The 20,774-nt window shown below is 36.4% G+C and overlaps 1 pseudogene; it reads left to right on the top strand.

Moving 5' to 3' along the window:
• The first annotated feature begins 811 nt into the window (after positions 1–811).
• On the top strand, positions 812–993 carry LOC123935611 (annotated as a pseudogene).
• The last annotated feature ends 19,781 nt before the right edge of the window (positions 994–20,774 follow it).

Here is a 20,774-nt window from a genome sequence, read left to right as displayed (position 1 = left end):
TAATACCACTCATATGACATTTCTAAAACAATCAGATTTATAGAAGCAGAAAATAGAATGATGGTTGCCAGGAGCTAGGGGAATGAAGAAATAGGTAACTATTGTTCAACAGGTATGCATGATAAAGAAGTTCTAGGGATCTGCTGTACAACAGAGTGCCTCTAGTTAATATTGTATTGTCCAGTTAGAAATTAGTTAGGAGGGTAGATTTCACATTAAGTGTTCTTACAACATATACAAGGAAAGGAACACAAGAAAGCTCTTATAAGTGGTAGATATAGCTACTACCTTGATTGTTTTGATGGTTTTGTGGGTGTATACATATGTTCAAATTCATCAAATTATATACATTAAATATGTACTGTTTTCTGTATATCAGTTATACCTCAATGAAGCTGTTTAAATAGAATCCATCCTTTATGACTCCAATAAAAATTACTTTATGTTTTTCCAGATTTATAGATGCAATGGAAAAATTTCTTTTCATTACTTTGACCCATAAGTAGGATTTGTTTCCATCTTTGAAACTTGATTTCCTTTGACCCTAAACTCTTCTTTTCCTCTAATCTCTGTGGCAACTCATGGTCTGTTATCTTTGTATGTACATCTTCTCCTAAGACATTAATTGCTGAAATTCTTCAAAATTCAATTCTGGGCCGTTGTGTTCTCTCATTCCAGAACTCAGAATATAATTTCATAGAAACACAATCACTAACTCTGTGAAGTTTGGAAGTGTGCATTTGACACCTCTAATCTGATTCTGGAAATTCAGTTGCCTATTTAATCTCCAGACCCATTCATTTAAAATAGAAGCTTTGCGCAGTGGCAGTATCGCAGCCAATGAGGTTTATCCGAGGCGCGATTATTGCTAATTGAAACATTTAAAATAGAGATAAAACTCAAAATTCTTATGGTCTCCCTAAAACCCCACATCTGTCCTCCTTTATTTTTGTTTGCTTAGTGTTTGTGGCACCATTCATCCCATTTAATATGCCAGTTACCTACTAATAATCCTTGACTTCATTCTCTCTCATCATCTACTATATCATATCCATCACCAATCTTATCCATACTTCCTAGATTCTTCCTTAGTCTTATCACAGTACTCTGTCATTCAACGCTATAAGAGGTAAACTAATTCATAAATCTAAATTTCCCTGCTTGCTTTGTGTGATCATTTTTGTGGCAGAAAAATTTATTAAATTTTTTTTCTGTTAATCTTCCTGTATATTTCCTTCTGAAACTTTATCCTCCCCTTCCCATTTCAAGCAAGTATCTGGGACTCCCTAAGAATCATTTCCCCAGGAAATGTGCCGTTCTTAAGCATCAAGATGTGAAGGAGATTACAAGGCAAATAGAGGGTAAGGGCCAGTGGGTAAAACAAGCAGTGCCTGACACTAAACTTGTTACTGGACAGAGCTCTGGAGCTGTACCAAGTCATTAGAAAGACATAACTGGAGGGAGATATAGGGAAGTCAGGTGATAAGAATGATGTATCTATCTCACTATTTTAGCATTGCACAGTATATTGCACAGAAACATTTACCAATGGGAAGAGAAGGTACCAGTGATCCTTAGAAGACTAGAGGGACTTCTGTAACACCTTTGTATTTTAGGATTTTTATAAAGCTCTGGTTGTATAATGTACCTCAAATAATGGCTACATCTGAATTCTCTACCTGTTCAGTTAAAGATTTAAATTCATTTTTAAAAAACATTTTATTTATTTGACAGACAGAGATCACAAGTAGGCAGATATACAGGCAGAGAGAGAGGGGAAAGCAGGCTCCCCGCTAAGCAGAGAGCCCAATACGGGGCGTGATCCCAGGATACTGAGATCGTGACCTGAGCCGAAGGCAGAAGCTTTAACCCACTGAGCCACCCAGGTGCCCCAAGATTTAAATTCATTTAAATCAAATAAAGAACTACTGGTTTTACATCAGCAATTCACAGCTGCTTACTTATATAGATTTAGAACTAAATCATGGCAGCTGTCACCAATATATGGAAAACCCTTTGCTTGTTTAATTTTAAATACCTGGAATAATTCACCTTCCACAAGAAAACTGAAAAAAATAAACTAAGGAACAAAACATTTTTACTCCTTTTTGTTAAAAATGAATATTTTTTAAAAAAGTAAAAACAATCTGAAAACTTAGAAATTGGTTTCTTTAGCTAAAACTAAAGATCTTAGTACTGAATATATAGTATTATGTCATATGCTTTATTATTCAATATATAGAAGTAATTGTTCATGTTCATGGAGAAGGAAAAATATAGTTTTAGTCCTAGTAGGTACTACATGATAAAAGGGGAATTCCCTTTCCAAAGGAAGAGAGGGAGTTCAAAAATGCTATGCCATAAAATGTTAAATTCAACAATTTAATATATTTTGAGCATTTTGAACTCAATATTTTGAAACATTTTAAAAGTATAGCATATATATGTAATTTTTACATGTTTAAAATGAGTTGTTGAATTGTTAAGACTTCCTTTTTAAAAATTAAGATTTGCTAGTCAGTCCTAAGAATTGCCTCCAGAGGGTGACCAAGTTGCATTGCTGCAAAAATTGCATCAAAATTTAACTTTGCTTCCAACAAAAGCATGGACTTTCTAAAGTTAGTTTGAAAGAACAGTAATAATAGATAATCCTTGAAAAAACTGCCATCAACCGAAGTCTGAATAGCTCTGCAAATATTGGATGTTTAAGAGAGAGACTACCTCTAATTTGATCTTTGGGAGATCAGAGACCTTTGAATCTGGCCCCACCTCACAAATTTGCTACTAGATCAGCAAAACTTGTCATTAGTTCATTCATTCTCCATTTTTCCTCCTCACTAAAGTCTATATTCCAGACATCTTGTATTAGCAGAGTTTGGCTTTGCATTTCAATAGACTTAGATTCAAAGGTAAGCTTGGCAGCTGGTTGATATATTATCTTGTAAACAGAATTTCATCTGAAGAATGAGGTAAATAATATCTTCCTCATGTATCATGGTTTTGTGAGAATTAAATGAGATAAATGTGGAAAACACCACAGTGACTGGTGTGTAAATGTTACCTTTTGCCCATTTCTTTTGTCTCTGTCTTTTTTCGCCCTCCTTCACATTGAGAAAAATAGGATCCAATTAGGTCATTCACTTCAGTGTTTTAATGACATGTTGGTCTTCCATTACTTGTTCCAAAATAGGTTTTTAAAAATCTCATAGAAATAAAATAGTTATTAAGTTGAAATAATTGATATTTCTCAATCCCCAGGCAGAAATATATCTAACAAATTTTGTAGGTTTGTTATTCCTTGGCTCGGTAATGACTGTAATAAATAAAGAACTATTTCTAGTTGGGGAATCCATCCAGTTGGCTCTTACCTTGTACCAATGGATTATTATGTCTACTTATTTCATCCTTATTAAAGCAGCATCCCTGAGAAAATTAGTTGAATTTACCTTGTCACAGCTCTTTCTTTTTATTCCTGACCTATATCTAACCAGCAAATAATTAGTTTTGATTCTTCTTAAGAAGTTTCTCAAAAGAAACTACATAATCTACTCCTATAGATTATGTTTTTATAAAATAATCTTCCTGTGGGTATCCCTAATTTTAGTCACGAACCAAGATGGCCTTAATGGTTGCATCAGTTTGACTGAACTTTAGACAATTTTCCTCTTGACCGTAGGGCCCTGACTTCCCTTTTCTGAATACATTTACCTTAAAAAATTTAGAATTGTAATTTTTTTCTCTGCCCCTTTGGGATGCACATTTTCTCCCAGTAACCTTTACAATCCAGGAATATCTTTCTTAAGAACCTGGAAGCCATCTCTTTGAAACATAATCTTTGAGAAAGATAGGAAACCTACTTCCTGGTCTCTGGGGGGAGTATGGGAGCCTAACTTTGGTAAGGGCCAGTTAGCAAACATGGACAGTCTTATCACATTGACCACCCCCACTCTTCCCCAACATTGTTTAGTTTTTCCCTATAGCTTACCCTGGCACTTAAAATCTTTCCTGTTTTTTGTTTCAGCAGAGTTGAGTTCAGTCTCTCTCCCTTATTGCAGTAATCTTGATCCCTATTGCAATAGTCTTGAATAGACTCTTTGCCTGTTCAAACATCTGGTATAATTTTTCTTTGAAGTAACTCCATCACCAACTCTAAACTGCCTAACAAGTTCAGATTAATCTTTTCATTTATTATTTTTTCATCATGATAAGTATTCCTTTAATCTCTATCACCTGTTTCATCCATCCCCGTATCCATTCCCCTCTGGTAACCATATTTGTTCTATATAGCTAAGAGTCTGTTTCTTGCTTTGCCTCTCTCTCTTTTCTTTACTCATTTATTTTGTTTCTTAAATTCTGCATATGAGTGAGATGGTATTTGTCTTTCTCTGACTTCTTTTGCTTAATATACTCTCTAGCCCTGTTCATGTTGCAAATGACAAGATTTCATTCTTTTTATGGTTGGATAATATTTCACATCTTCTTTATTTATTCATCAATCGATGGGCACTTGGGCTGCTTTCATAGTTTTGCTATTGTAAATAATGCTGCACTAAACAACAGAGTGCATGCATCCTCTTAAATTAGTGTTTTTGTAATTTTGGGGTGAATACCCAGTAGTGTGATTACTGGATCATAGGTTAGTTCTTTTTTTAATTTTTTTTTTTTTGAGGAACCTCCATTGTGTTTTCAAAATCGGCTGTACCAGTTTTCATTCCCACCAACAGTGCACTGGTGTTCCTTTTCCTCCTTATCCTCACCAAGACTTGTTTCTTGTGCTTTTTATTTTAGCCATTATGGCTATGAAACTTTAAATCACTCTATATTTCTTATGGCATAAAGCCCACCACTGAAACTCTTCCACAGTCTTGGAACTTCCAAATTCATAAGTCTTATCTTCTAATTCCTGACTTCCTTTCTTTAATAAAATTAGTTTATTACCTTTCCAAATGTGGCTAATATTCCCCCAGTATGAGATTTTTATGTCTTCTCTAACTTTTTTTAATATTTGAAAATTTTTATAGCATCTGCCCATATATAACAACTAAGAAAAGTCACCTCAACTTTTTGCAAATAAGAAATTTAACATAGGGAGTTAATAACACCAGTGATGAAGTTAAGAAGGACCAGTGAGATAATGAAGTGATTAGCAGGAACATGAACCTACTTCTACTGGAAAGACAAAATCAAGGAGTAGGTTGAACGAATTAATGTTTATTTGAGATCTTTCTTTTTTCTTATTGAAGGTGTTTATCACTGTAAACTTCCCTCTTAGAACTGTTTTTGGTGCATCCCAGAAGTTTTTTGGTGTGTTGTATTTTTATTGTCATTTATTCGATACATCTTAAATTTTTCTTTATTTTTTGACACATTGTTCAGAAGTGTGGCATTTAATTTCCACATATTTGTATTTTCTAGTTTTCTTTCTGATATTAATTTCTAGTTTCATACCATTGTGTTTGGAAGAGATACTTGGTATGATTTCAATTTTCTTAAATTTGGGAAGACTTGTTTTGTGACCTGTCATATGTTCTATGCTGGAGAATGATTTCTGTGTGCTTGAGAAGAATGTGTATCCTGCTGCTCTTGGGTGGAATGTTGTATATATGTCACTTAGATGCATTTGTCTGCAGTTAAAGTCTAGTGTTTTCACACTGATTTTCCATCTGGATGATTTATGTATTTCTGAAAGTGGGGTCTTGAATTTCCCTGCTATTACTGTGTTGTTGTCTATTTCCTCCTTTTGATCTGTTAGTATTTGCTTAATATATTTAGATGTGGTGATGTTGGGGTTTTATATTTATATATACATATATATGTATATATATGTATGTGTGTATATATATATATGATTGTTATATCCTACTGATGAATTTATTCCTTTATCATTATATAATGACCTTTATCGCTTGTTACTGCTTTTTCCTTAAGGTTTAATTTGTTTATATAAGTATACCTACCCTGGTCTCTTTTGGTTGCCTTTCCAATGGAATACCTTTTTCCATCCCTTTACTTCAAACCTGTATGTTTCCTTAAAGCTGTCTCCTCTAGGTAGCATAGAGTTAGGTCATGTGTGTGTGTGTGTGTGTGTGTGTGTGTGTGTGTGTGTGTGTATTTAATCTTTCTAGCCACTCTGTGCCTTTTGATTATAGAATTTAGTTCATTTACATGTAGACTTACTATACACAGGTAAGAACTTCTATGGCCATTTTATTGGTTTCTGACTGTTTTGTAGTTCCCCAGTCTGTTTTCCTTCTCTTGCTCTCTCCTCTTATGAATTGATGATTTTCTGTAAGTAGAATGCTTTGTTTCCCTTCTCTTTTCCTTTTATGAAACTACTGTAGGCTTTTGCTTTGTAGTTACCATGAAGCTTACATAAAACATCTTAAAGATATAGCAGTCTATTTTATAACTTTGATAGTAAACAAAAATTCAACCCTTTATTCTCCCTCTTATATTTTTGATGCCCCTGTTCCCTCTTTTTGTATTGTACTCATTGATAAGTTATTGTAGCTATAGTTATTTTAATAATCTTGTTCTTTAACCTTTATACTAGATTTAATTGGTTAACACAACACCATATCACAGTATTGGAATGTTCTGAATTGTCTGTATACCATATACACTTTACCAGTGTGTTGTATATATTCATATGTTTTCATATTACTAATTAATGCCCAATGATTTCATCTTAAAGAACTACTTTAAGCATTTCTTATAAGACAAGTCTAGTGGTGATGAACTCTCTCAGCTTTTATTTGGGAAAGTTTTTATCTTTCTTTTATTTCTGAAAGATAGCTTTTCTCCAATAATTTGAAAATAATTTCTTTTGATATCTCATGGATCATCTAGACTTTCTTTACTCTTTTCATTATTTTGTTGTTGTTATTGTTCTTCCCAGACTGGGTAATTTTAAAAGCTCCTGTCTTCTTCTTTTTTTATTTTTATTTTTATTTATTTAAGAGGGGGAGAGAGCACAAGCAGGGGGTGTGGCTGAGGGAGAGGGAACAACTGAAAATAGAAAGGCTAAAATTTTTCAGAGTTTTCCTGCTCAAATCTGGTTATATTGCCAAAGGCCAATTTGCAAATGTGAATACACATTTGGATTCAGTCTCCTTATCTATAGCTGCCACAATAATCAGTTATGAGCCAGAACTATTCTTTCTTTACAGTGATAGATTCCATAACTCCTTGAGCCACCTAATTTTCCTGTTGGTACAGTTACAGTAGGTTTGGAAGTACAGAGAGCAAAATAGTACTCAGAAGGACTAACTGTGCAAATGGTGGTATAATAGATTGGAGGCACAAGAAGAGGGCAAAGCCTCTGGGTTTGTGACTTTAATTTCTCAGGTAGAAACCAGTAGCCTGTGTCAGAGGGTCTGAGTAGTGGAAATATGTTAGACAGAAAGTTACATTTGGTCCTTGATATAGATGAACTTCCCTTGTTTATGGTATATTAGATGTCACTTTGTCTTTTTTAAATAGTTCTGTGTTTTATAGGATTGTTATCTGAGGCAGCTGGTGGGAGTAGAAAAATATTTCAGGAGGTAATAGAATTTTTGAATTATATTGCGACTAATGTCAAGTGGTGTTATTTTGTATGGAAGGATGGAAAAGTTTATGAATCAATGTCACTGTATTCAAGTGGGGATCCTAGTTGTTCTAATTATAGGAAAGATAACATGTGCATATGATGGATTTACATGTTAACTTGTAGAGATGGGGATGAAAAAATGATATGAAATAAAAGCAAAATTTGGAAATTCCTTAAATAACCCATAAAGTAAAGTATTTGTGGCTTTGTGCTTATAGTCCTGAAGGGCAGTTTTAATGCGAGACCATGAGAAACATTGAATTAGACCAAAGAAAGCAGCCATCCACAGGAATGTGTACAACCAGAGATTTTGATTTTGAAACGATTCTGTCTTTATAAGAATTGTTAAACACTTAGCTATGGTAAATAATTCTAAAGTATTTCTGATTTTTTTCTAAGATTTATCTTACATTCTTTTATTTACTAAACCTCTATATTCTTAACATAAAGCATTAGATTTTTTTTATTGTCATGAAGATTAAACAAGATAATAAATGTGGATACTCCAAACACAAGGTCTGACACACAATATATATTAAATATATTGCTGGATTTGAATAAAAATTTTCCTTGATCAGACATGACATAATCTGTTATTCAAAAGGTTGAAGGCAAATTGGGATTACCCATTTCCCTGCATTCCAAACTGATTATTATTATTTTCCCATGGAAGAGCTTTCATTCTTAAGCCTTTGTGTATTGATCTTACAACCTTCCAAAGAGCAGCTTTTTATAATGTGACTCCATTGTAAAGTGAAATAATTTTCCAGCACCTACTTTGTATGTCCTACTGGCTATTGAACTACAGATGTGGTAGAAGGGAGACCTGAAAATATAGATTAAGGATTATCAACATAGAAGACATAATTAAATACATGAAAATTGGTGAGGTCCATCAGAGTAGAACATAGGATTATTATAGTATTGGGGGGCTGTTTGAGTAGGAAGAAGAGTGAAGATGGAATATGGTGAGAATTAAGTACTAAAGAAGCCAAAGGGAGAAAATATTTTTTAAAAAAGATATGGGATTAATTTTACTACTTACCAGCTAACTTATTCTGGGTACTTTCTGAATACATGAGAGATTTCATTTATTGAATTATCTATGGATTGGTGGGACATGTAATTTTGGCCAGTGATGTATGAGTGGACTTAACATATGTTACTTGTACGGTGGAACAATTAACCACTGTGAGACATTACAGAGTTCTGCTTTCCATCTTGTTTGGCAAATGGCAATGTTTATGATGATGGCTGTTCCTCCATCTTGAGGCCTGAGTGAGATGAGAGAACCTCTCTCCCTCATTGTGAGAAAGAAATAAATTTACTGTTTTTTGTTTTTTTTTTAATATTTATTTATTTTTTATTTTTTTATAAACATATAATGTATTTTTATCCCCAGGGGTACAGGTCTGTGAATCGCCAGGTTTACACACTTCACAGCACTCACCATAGCACATACCCTCCCCAATGTCCATAACCCCACTCCCCCTCTCCCAACCCCCCTCCCCCCATCAACCCTCAGTTTGTTTTGTGAGATTAAGAGTCACTTATGTTTGTCTCCCTCCCAATCCATCTTGTTTCATTTATTCTTCTACTACCCCCCAACCCCCCATGTTTCATCTCCACGTCCTCATATCAGGGAGATCATATGATAGTTGTCTTTCTCTGATTGACTTATTTCACTAAGCATGATACCCTCTAGTTCCATCCATGTCATCACAAATGGCAAGATTTCATTTCTTTTGATGCTGCATAGTATTCCATGGTATGGAATCCATCTTCTTTATCCATTCATCTGTTGATGGACATCTAGGTTCTTTCCATAGTTTGGCTATTGTAGACATTGCTGCTATAAACATTCGGGTGCACGTGGCCCTTCGGATCACTACGTTTGTATCTTTAGGGTAAATACCCAGTAGTGCAATTGCTGGGTCAGAGGGTAGTTCTATTTTCAACATTTTGAGGAACCTCCATGCTGTTTTCCAGAGTGGTTGCACCAGCTTGCATTCCCACCAACAGTGGAGGAGGGTTCCCATTTCTCCGCATCCTCGCCAGCATCTGTCATTTCCTGACTTGTTAATTTTAGCCGTTCTGACTGGTGTGAGGTGATATCTCATTGTGGTTTTGATTTGTATTTCCCTGATGTCGAGTGACGTGGAGCACTTTTTCATGTATCTGTTGGCCATCTGGATGTCTTCTTTGCAGAAATGTCTGTTCATGTCCTCTGCCCATTTCTTGATTGGATTGTTTGTTCTTTGGGTGTTGAGTTTGCTAAGTTCCTTATAGATTTTGGACACTAGCCCTTTATCTGATATGTCATTTGCAAATATCTTCTCCCATTCTGTCAGTTGTCTTTTGGTTTTGTTAACTGTTTCCTTTACTGTGCAAAAGCTTTTGATCTTGATGAAATCCCAATAGTTCACCTTTGTCCTTGCTTCCCTTGCCTTTGCCAATGTTCCTAGGAAGATGTTGCTGCGGCTGAGGTCAAAGAGGTTGCTGCCTGTGTTCTCCTCAAGGATTTTGATGGATTCCTTTCTCACATTGAGGTCCTTCATCCATTTTGAGTCTATTTTCATGTGTGGTGTAAGGAAGTGGTCCAATTTCATTTTTCTGCATGTGGCTGTCCAGTTTTCCCAGCACCATTTATTGAAGAGGCTGTCTTTTTTCCATTGGGCATTCTTTCCTGCTTTGTCGAAGATTAGTTGACCATAGAGTTGAGGGGCTATTTCTGGGCTCTCTCTTCTGTTCCATTGATCTATGTGTCTGGTTTTGTGCCAGTACCATGCTGTCTTGATGATGACAGCTTTGTAATAGAGCTTGAAGTCTGGAATTGTGATGCCACCAGCTTTGGCTTTCTTTTTCAATATTCCTTTGGCTATTCGAGGTCTTTTCTGGTTCCATATAAATTTTAGGATTATTTGTTCCATTTCTTTGAAAAAAATGGATGGCATTTTAATCGGGATTGCATTAAATGTGTAGATGGCTTTAGGTAGCATAGACATTTTCACAATATTTATTCTTCCAATCCAGGAGCATGGAACATTTTTCCATTTCTTTGTGTCTTCCCCAATTTTTTTCATGAGTACTTTATAGTTTTCTGCATATAGATTCTTAGCCTCTTTGGTTAGGTTTATTCCTAGGAATCTTATAGTTTTGGGTGCAATTGTAAATGGGATTGACTCCTTAATTTCTCTTTCTTCTGTCTTGCTGTTGGTGTAGAGAAATGCAACTGATTTCTGTGCATTGATTTTATATCCTGACACTTTACTGAATTCCTGTACAAGTTCTAGCAGTTTACTGTTTTAAGTAATTAGAGATTTTAATTAGTTGCAAGTGCACACATCTTAGCTTATTTACTTATTCTGATCACAGTTGATGGTGGAAAATGGTTCATTTAGCAAGAATCAAAGATAGTGAAAAAGGATGCAAGGACATTGAATTTAGCTTATTAGATACATTAATATCTATCTGCTTACCATATACATATACATATATACATATATGTATATATATGTATATAAAGAGAGACAGAGGGAGAGAAAGGGAGGGAGGAAGGGATAACATTTTGTGCATTTTTTGTATTGTGAGGAAAGCATAAATATGCATGTTATGGAGGAAATGAGTGATGAAGAGATTCATAGACTTTCATCTGAAATGTTTGGCAATAAAAGGAGTAGAATAACAGAACATTAGAGGAAGCATCAGAAGGGGGTAAGATGTTCATTTTTTTTTCTTCTGAAGAATGAGAAGATGAGTAATTATGGGTCATGGATGAGGGAGAGATATGAGGAGAGTGGGTGGGTGGTGCTCGAATAGGATGAGTAAGTGGGTAAGGTTTTGAGATTCAGGATTGGATGGAATGGGTTTGAATTCAGAGATGGGTTACTTAGGTTTATTCAGGAGGAGTGATGCCCCTTTCTTTATAAGTAGAAGGAAAATAAGAGAGAAGCAAGAATGTGTTTAGTATTAACATCTAAAAGGCATCTTACATTTTATCAGGGAAGGGTGGCAGATTTTTAAATCCTGTGATAGAAATGCTAATTACTATCATTATTCTGGCATAATGCATACTGTGGACAGCACCCCTTCTGTTCTCACCATTTTTTGGAGCCTCCCACACAGAACTTCTCAACTTTTGAAGCAACCTTTCTCAGAGACATTTGCCATGTGTATTTCATACTCTGAGTTTTAAAAATGACAAAATTATATTCAGAGCAGCTAACAATTTGCAAAGGGTCTATCACCTTGAAAAGAATAATTTGCCATTAGCCCAAAGTTTACCTAATAAACGGATTTCTATTGTGAGAGGAAGAATCTGTGGGAGCAAAATTATAGAGGGAAAAATCACTTAAGTCTATCTAATACCTTGATGTGGAAATTAGACCAGTGTGTAACTCAGAAATTACATATAAATGCCAAGGTCTAAACCAGGGATTCTCAAATTTTGGTGGACATCAGGATCACCCAGTAAGCTTGTTAAAAATGCAGGTTTTGGGGACCATGCTGAAATTTCCTCTGTCAGAATATTGAAAGGAGAGGTCCAAGCTTTTGTCCAAGTGTTTTCTGGTTCTGAGTAGAGGGCCTGTACTACTTAGGGACTAAAAAAAGCCAGATCATAGATCACAGGGTGTTAAAATCTGAGAGGGATCTTTGTGTTTGTCTATCAAATCTTCACATTTTATTAATGCGTAGACTAGGGCTTAAAAGGTATATGAATCCTTTTTATGGTCACAAAGTGGCATACAAGGGCTAACAATGGAAGATTTTGACTTCATCTCCTGTATTTAACATTAGGTATACTCATATGACTTTTGTCTGCTGAAATTATTCTACCATCTTCCTGGAAAATGTTATTTCTTGTATTTCCAGACACTCTGCTTTTTCTCTGAGTGTTTTAATTTACAAGGGAAAAGGAAAGCTACCTAAGTTTGTGGGTTGATTTTCTGAATTGTATATATTTGTGAAAGTGGCAAATTACACATGTATGTGGAAAGACTTTAAAAAAAAGACTTAAAAAAGACTTCCTACTCTGAAATATATGTACTTGCTGTTTGCCCTGTGTTCCCACCCAACTCCATGAACAAAGTTTATTTCCTCCAGAAAAAATTAATTTGGGGGTGTAAGTAATTTCTTTTTACTGTGATTCTTTAAAAGACTGCTGTTTTGGAAAGAGCTGACTCATTATCTTACCAGTAGCTTCACAAAACAAATAGGTTTTTGATTGTTTCCTTTTGTGATTAGAGGGTTTCAGGGCAGAAAAAAACTGCTAGAGACCTTTTGTTTGAGAGGGGAAAAATATATTGATACTACAAAAAAGGGGTTTGAAAAGCAACTAAAGATAGCTTATTGAACAATATTTCTGGGGATTGGCTCAGGAAGTGCCTCACAAAACAATATTGAGGAATCGATGAGAAAGGCCTACCACTGATTATTTTCCACCCTTTTCACCATCATATGAGAAGTTAAACTTAAGTCAACATGTTTATAAACAACTCCATATTTTAAATCCCTTATATTTGAAATACCTAATATGATTATGTTCTTGCTTGCTTGGAACCTATACTGCTATAATAACTCTATTAGGGGATACATTCAAAATTTTGATAAAGAGAAAAAAAATGGTTATTATTTATTATTGCTCCTATTTGATTCATTGATTTTTTTTTAAAGATTTTATTTATTTATTTGACAGAGAGAGATCACAAGTAGGCAGAGAGGCAGACAGAGAGAGAGAGAGAGGAGGAAGCAGGCTCCCTGCTGAGCAGAGAGCCCGATGTGGGGCTTGATCCCAGGACCCTGAGATCATGACCTGAGCCGAAGGCAGTGGCTTAACCCACGGAGCCACCCAGGTGCCCCTGATTCATTGATATTTTTGTATTGGAGTATTTAGCTTCTTGTTGTTTTAAAAAAATTTCTCATGGACTACAATGGTATAAACAAAAATTAAAATATAAACTATTGACTAGAAGAAAATCCAGGATTTAGTTAACAGCTTTAAATAAAGCCTGCATATCAAGAAAAAAATTAGTGAATTGGGGTATTTCACCTTAAAGCATGAATGATATAATATTTTTTATTTTTCATTACATTGACAAAAGTAAAAAAGAATGTCACATTCAGTCTTGGCAAAGCTGTGGAGAAATGTGCATTTTCATATATTTTTTGAGAGCACGTGGATTGGCCTATCATCTTTCAATTGGGGTTAGCATCAAGTACTACAATTTAAAATGTCCACAACTTTGATCCAGAAATGGCATGTCTGGGAATACATGCTTAAAAACCCTTGCGTTTGGGGCGCCTGGGTGGCTCAGTGGGTTAAAGCCTCTGCCTTCGGCTCAGGTCATGATCTCAGGGTCCTGGGATCGAGCCCCACATCGGGCTCTCTGCACCACAGGGAGCCTGCTTCCTCCTCTCTCTCTGCCTGCCTCTCTGCCTGCCTCTCTGCCTAGTTGTGATTTCTCTCTGTCAAATAAACAAAAAATATTTAAAAAAAACAAAACAAACAAACAAAAAAAACCCTTGCGTTTGCACAAACCTAAACAATTAGAGTTAAATAAATTTATGGTGTATTGGTACTATGGAATAGTAAGCGATTATTTAAAAGAGTTTTATATAGTAAAATAGAGAGCCCCAAGACTTATTTTATAAAAAGTTAGTAAAACAATAAGTAGTATTATAGGTCTATTTATGATTTTGCCAATTTATATTTTGCTAATATATTGTACTATGCCATATGATACTAGAAAATAAGGATGTTTAGGATGGCACTGTAATGAATGCTGTTGCACATTGCCCAGCATTCCGTTTAAAATGGATGGACTTTCCCCCACTTTGTGGCTTCTCAGTGGGTGGGCTGCCTGCCTACAGCTGTAGCCTCTCAGTCTTTTCTGGAACTTGCTCTTGTTGAGAGTCCTGCTTCATTCAAGATCACAGGGCCTGCATGCAATGACCAATCATTGCCAGGGTAGAAATGCCTGTTTCTTACTGCAATTCAGGACATCTCTGAAGGGTCATCCCAGATTTCTTTATGCATTTAGCTGCCCCCTTGATTGAGAGTGTACTGTAGCCCACCTTCCCCCTTTGACCACTCCTGCATTCTTTATTCCTTTTTGCAGATGTTGATCTTGGGAGTACTTCCTAATAAACTCTTATACAGCAGTATCTGTTTAAGGATCTGCTTCCCAGAGAACCCAATCTATAACACTCATAATTTATTAATAATGTGCATTTCTTCTGAGGTAAATTTATTTTTGTTTTTTAAAGTTTTTATTTAAATTCTGGTTAGTTAACATACAGTGTAATATTAGTTTCAGGTATATAATATAGTGATTCAGTACTTCCATACATCACCCGGTGCTCATCATGGATGCACTCCTTAATCCCTGTCACCTATTTAACCCATCCCCCTCCCCTCCTCTCTGGTAACTGCCAATTTGTTCTTTATAGTTAAGAGTGTTTCTTGGTTTGCCTCATTTGTTTTTCTCATTTGTTTATCCCTTTGCTCATTTGTTTTTCTTTAAATTCCACATATGAATGAAACCATATGGTATTTCTTTCTCTGACTGATTTTGCTTTGCATAATACTCTATAGCTCCATCCATGTTTTTGCAAATGTCAAGATTTCATTCCTTTTTTAAAAAATATTTTATTTATTTATTTGACAGATAGAGATCACAAGTAGGCAGAGAGGCAGGCAGAGAGAGAGAGAGGAGGAAGCAGGCTCCCCGCTGAGCAGAGAGCCTGATGTGGGGCTCAATCCCAAGACCCTGGGATCATGACCTGAGCCAAAGGCAGAAGCTTTAACCCACTGAGCCACCCAGGCGCCCCTAGATTTCATTCCTTTTTATGGCTGAGTAATATTCTATTGTATTTATACCACATCTTCTTCATCCATTCATCTATTGATGGACACTTGGGCTGTTTTCATAGTTTGGTTATTGTTGATAATGCTGCTATAAATATCAGGATGTATGTATCCTTTGAATCAGTGTTTTTGTTTCCTTTGGGTAAATACCTCGTAGTGCCATTGCTGGACCATAGCGAAGCTCTACTTTTAACATTTTGAGGAACCTCTGTACTGTTTTCCTTTCTGCTGAGGTAAATTTAAATGAATGGGGAAAAGAGGACTTACAATTTTGTTACTTTATTGACACCTGACCTTGAGCTTCTATGTATGCATGTAAGGTACTCTGAGTATGTGTCACAATCTATCAGTATAAATGCCATCATTTTCTTATTTTAAAAATAGTCCAGTAAATGAATTCTACTTCATTAACTTGAAATTTTAAATTTCAAGTTAATAAAGTAGAATTTACTTAAGCAATAACCCTTTACCTTATTTTTTTTTTTATCCTGAATTTGGAACTTCAGAGTCTTCCTCAAGACTTTTATAAACTCTTACGGATTTTTAAGTCCTCCTTGACATTTAATTTCTGCTCACCCAAAAGCTTTGGTTCCTGCATATTTCCCCCACTAGTACTGACTCAACCACTCTTTGGTCTTTCCATTCAAGTTAGTTCACTTTCACCACTTCACTAGCCTCCTCCTTTTTTTTAAAAAAATGATTTTATTTATTTATTTGACAGAGAGAGAGAGATCACAAGTAGGCAGGGAGCCAGGCAGAGAGAGAGAGATGGGAAGTAGGCTCCCTGCTGGACAGAGAACACAATGCGGGGCTCGATCCCAGGACCCTGAGATCATGACCTGAGCCGAAGGCAGAGGCTTAACCCACTGAGCCATCCAGGCGCCCCACCAGCCTCCTTCTTATCTAAAAGCAGCACCAATACAAACTGTTATGTGGAATAGGTTTTGTGGTTATGGAGAGTACAAAATAGCATGGAATAGTAATTCACCTACATTTAAAGGTAAATTGCTGTTCTTTGACTATTTCTGCTACTGATACGTCTCCATAGCCATTTTTCTTCCTTAAATTGTATTTTGACTACTTTTTCTCTTCTTTTCTTTATGTTCTGAGACTCTCCAAACCCTGAAATCTTAGTTTGTCAAGAACAGATTCTAGGGGCGCCTGGGTGGCTCAGTGGGTTAAAGCCTCTGCCTTCGGCTCAGGTCATGATCTCAGGGTCCTGGGATCGAGTCCCGCAACGGGCTCTCTGCTCAGCAGGGAGCCTGCTTCCCTCTCTCTCTCTATGGCTGCCTCTCTGCCTACTTGTGATCTCTCTCTGTCAAATAAATAAATAAAATCTTTAAAAAAAAAAAAAAGAACAGATTCTAAAGCCTACTACTTGATTTTTAAAGTAATGTAGCTCTCGACATTTACCCTAGGATATTTTAGAAATTTCAGTCTCCTTCAATGTGTCTCAGTTAAGAATGGGTGCAGTATAATGCATATTAAGAGCATTACATTTTTTTTGTAACATGAGACTGACGTTTTTTAGTCTGTCTTTCAAATTCAATCTGATGAGCTCCATAAATTAATAACTTTCATATAAGTATAAATATAAACATTTGATTTAAGGGGTCTTTTACATGACTACATAATCCTAGCCTAAAGCTCTGTCTTCTACATTTCTGGATCACCTGTTATAGATAGTTACCATAACCTTGTTGCTTAAAGTATAAAAGCCAATTACTCTCCATTGAAATAAATTATTTCTTTAGTGAATTCCAGAGCTGTCATCTTTTTAAAACAGCTCTAATTTATCCTCATTGTTCTTAGTAATTTTATTCCCTATGTACCCTGATGATATTTGAAAAGCACACTATTGATTAATAGAGCCATTCCCCCAAACACTTACTGAGTCCCTACTATATGCCAGGCACATGGTGTTCAAAGTGTTTGGAGCACAATGTGGAACAAAACATAAAGAGTTCCCTTTTTATCCTGGAACTTAGGTTCTGGCAGATGGTTAAACTTATGATGTTCTGTCTATTTATCTACTTACTTGCTACTTTACTTACCAATACAATACACTTTTTATGTATGGTAGAAAGTATTAAGTTCTATGATAAAAAAATTTGAATATATTTGTCAGGAGAAGATAGATTTTGCTGATATAACTACCTCCAAATATTAATGTCTTTAGGAACACATATTTCTTTTTAAAAAAGATTTTATTTATTTATTTGAGAAAGAAAGAGAGAGAGATTATGAGAAGGGAAGGGTCAGAGAGAAGCAGACTCTCTGCTGAGCAGAGACCCTGATGTGGGACTTGATCCCAGGACTCCAGGATCACGACCTGAGCCGAAGGCAATTGTTTAACCAACTGAGCCACCCAGGCGCCCCACATACTATATTTCTTATTCCATCATCTGGAGTGTGGCTGGTTCCTGTGGCAGTGGGGAAAGAAAGTGGCAAATTAAGTATGGCTCCTATAGGCTTTCAATCAAAACTGATATGCGTCATTTATGCTCATTTCATTAGCCAAAGTAAATCAGCTGGGCAACTTGAACTTATAAGTGTGAAGTATAGTTTTCTCATGCTCCTGAATAGGGGAAAAATACAATCTCTATAAACTGTTCTAATGACTTTTTGTGTAAAGAACTGGTACATATGATGAGGACAGGTTGCATTTGTAAAGAAGTTTGTAAAGATAGGTTTCATGGAGAAGATATGATTTGACTCAAGACAGAGCAGACAAAAGTGTTGGCCATGGATAAAACTGGGGTTTGGAAACCCTCAGTTTTTTAAAAAAATAATTTTCCAGATTTAGGAAACAGCCAGTGTAAAATCATCAGGCAAAAGCATGTTCAGACTATGTCAGGAACAACAAAACCAAGTGGCTGAAGTAGAATGAGCAAGATGGAGGGCAGTAGGAGATCATATTGGAGAGAAAAAGAATAAACAATAATATTTAGGGTGTTTAGGTAATAATAATAATAGTAATAATAAGGTCATAATATTTAGGGACTTTAGGTCATAAGCCTGGCCTTTACTTCAAATGAAATAGAGAGTCATGAGATCTTGACTTTCTTGTAGACTGGGCCTCTTTCTCATCTATCAGGTCTTCACTACTCCTGTTATGAAAGTATTTTACTCCTCCCTTTTCCCTGATCTCTCTGCAAACACACTCATATTCCATCATCAACTCATGGTCTCCAAGTTTGTTCAGGATCCCTGTGTGGCTGCGTGTAGAAACATTTCTGCCTTGCCAGGACTCTGCTGACCTCACTCCGTTACTTAACCACTGGTACCCACCTCTCCTCTTCTTGTTATTACATACCAAAGCATTTGCGCTTACTGTCCCTCACACTTTCCAGAGCCTCTGACTCAGTAATGCTGCCCTTCAAAATCAGTTTTTCTTGAAAATACCAGAGGACACTTTTGTATTTTCCATGTAATTTTCCTATGTTTTCTCTACTAGGACACAGTCCATATCACTGAAAGATGCCTTTCATTAGTGTGTGGCACAAGGTAATGGATACCAATTATGTTCAGCATAAAGAAGTTTTTGCTCAATATGGCAGTGTTACTTTTCTGAAGCAAGACACAATAACTAACGTTTGCAGAGAGTCTTATTGCCATACCAGAAGCATACAGCTTCAAATAAAAACAGAAAGCCCTCTCAAGTATTCTCAGAAGATAACCTTGATTAATACATCTGTTAGTCTGTTTGGGCTAGTGTAACAAAAATATCCTAGACAGGGTGGCTTATAAACAGTACAAAGTTTACTTCTCATAGTTCTAAAGGCTGGGAAAGTCTAAGATCAAGGCACGAAGAGATTCAGTGTCTGGTGAAACCATGCTTCATGGTTCATAGATGGTCATCTTTTTTCTGTGCCCTCACATGGCAAAGGGGCAAGGCAGGTCTCTGGGCTCTAATAGAAGGGCACTAATCCCATTCATGTAGGCTCTACCCTTGTGACCTAATCACCTACCCAAGTCTTTACCTCCTAATACCATTACTTTGGGGTTTAGGGTTTCAGTATATGACTGAACAAACATTCAGTCCATAGCATTCTGCCCCGGCCCTTACTCCTTCCAAAATTTAGGTCCTTCTCACATTCAAAATAAAATCATTACATTCCAACAACTCTAAAAGTTTTAACTCATTCCAGCATCAACTCTAAAGTCTAAAATTTAAAGTCTCATCTAAATCAGATACGAATGAGACTCAAAGTATGATTCATCCTGCGACAAATTGCCCTCTAGCTATGAATTTATGAAACCAAATAAATTATGTTCTTCCAAATACAATGGTGGAACACATGTAGGGTGGACATCTCCATGGCAAAAAGGAAATACAGGAAAGAAGAAAGGGATAAGGGATCCCAAGCAAGTTCAAATGACAAAGCAAACTCTATGAGATCATAAGGCTCATAAGTAATCCTCTTTACTTGATGTTCTGCCTTCTAGGCTCAGCAGGATGGCCCAGGAGTGGCTCTCAGCATATATCCTGTGGCATTTTTGTGCTCGAGTTTCAAGTCTATGGCTCTGTGTGGCCCCATCCTTTGAAACCTAAGTAGAGGCAGGCAACCACAGCTGCATAGTTCATATAATCTGTGTGCCAATAGAGATGGCACCACATGAACACCACCAAAATTTGTCACTTGTGCTTTCTGGAGGGGAGGCTATGGAGGAGTGTACTATACCCAGGCCTGCTGGAAACATACATGAGCAGACAGAAGACCATGGGGCTAGAGTACATGGAGTAGAGCCTGGGATGTGAACCAGTGCCAGGCAGCATGACCATGGTCCCACAGGCACTGGTGAATCTTCTTTTGAAACCACTCTGGCCTTTGGCCTTTCCACTCTGTGCCTGTGTCAGGAGTGGCAGCTCTTCTTAACTCTGAATTACAGTCAGTCATTTTTCCATTGTTTGGGAGAATAGCTGCCAGCTTCTGTTGAGATGGCTGATGCACTCTAATCTTCTTTTGCTTGGCCACACCCTTACTGTTCTACTGTTCTTTTCTGACCATGCTTTCTCATTTTTTTTTTTTTAACAAATACATAGCGTGAGGATTTTCCAAATCTTTGAGTTCCTTTTCCTTTTCACTTAACAATTCCATCTTTAGGTCATTTCTAACTTCTCATATTTTATTCTGAGCAGTCAGGAAGAGCCAGCCTGCAGCTTGTTTAGAAAAAGCTTCGGTGGGCGCCTGGGTGGCTCAGTGGGTTAAAGCCTCTGCCTTTGGCTCAGGTCATGATCTCAGGGTCTGGGATCGAGTCCTGCATTGGGCTCTCTCCTCGGCGGGGAGCCTGCTTCCTTCTCTCTCTCTGCCT

This window comes from Meles meles, chromosome X, assembly GCF_922984935.1.
Source record: "Meles meles chromosome X, mMelMel3.1 paternal haplotype, whole genome shotgun sequence".
Classification (NCBI taxonomy): Eukaryota; Metazoa; Chordata; class Mammalia; order Carnivora; family Mustelidae; genus Meles; species Meles meles.
This window is presented reverse-complemented; position numbering and strand designations above follow the sequence as displayed.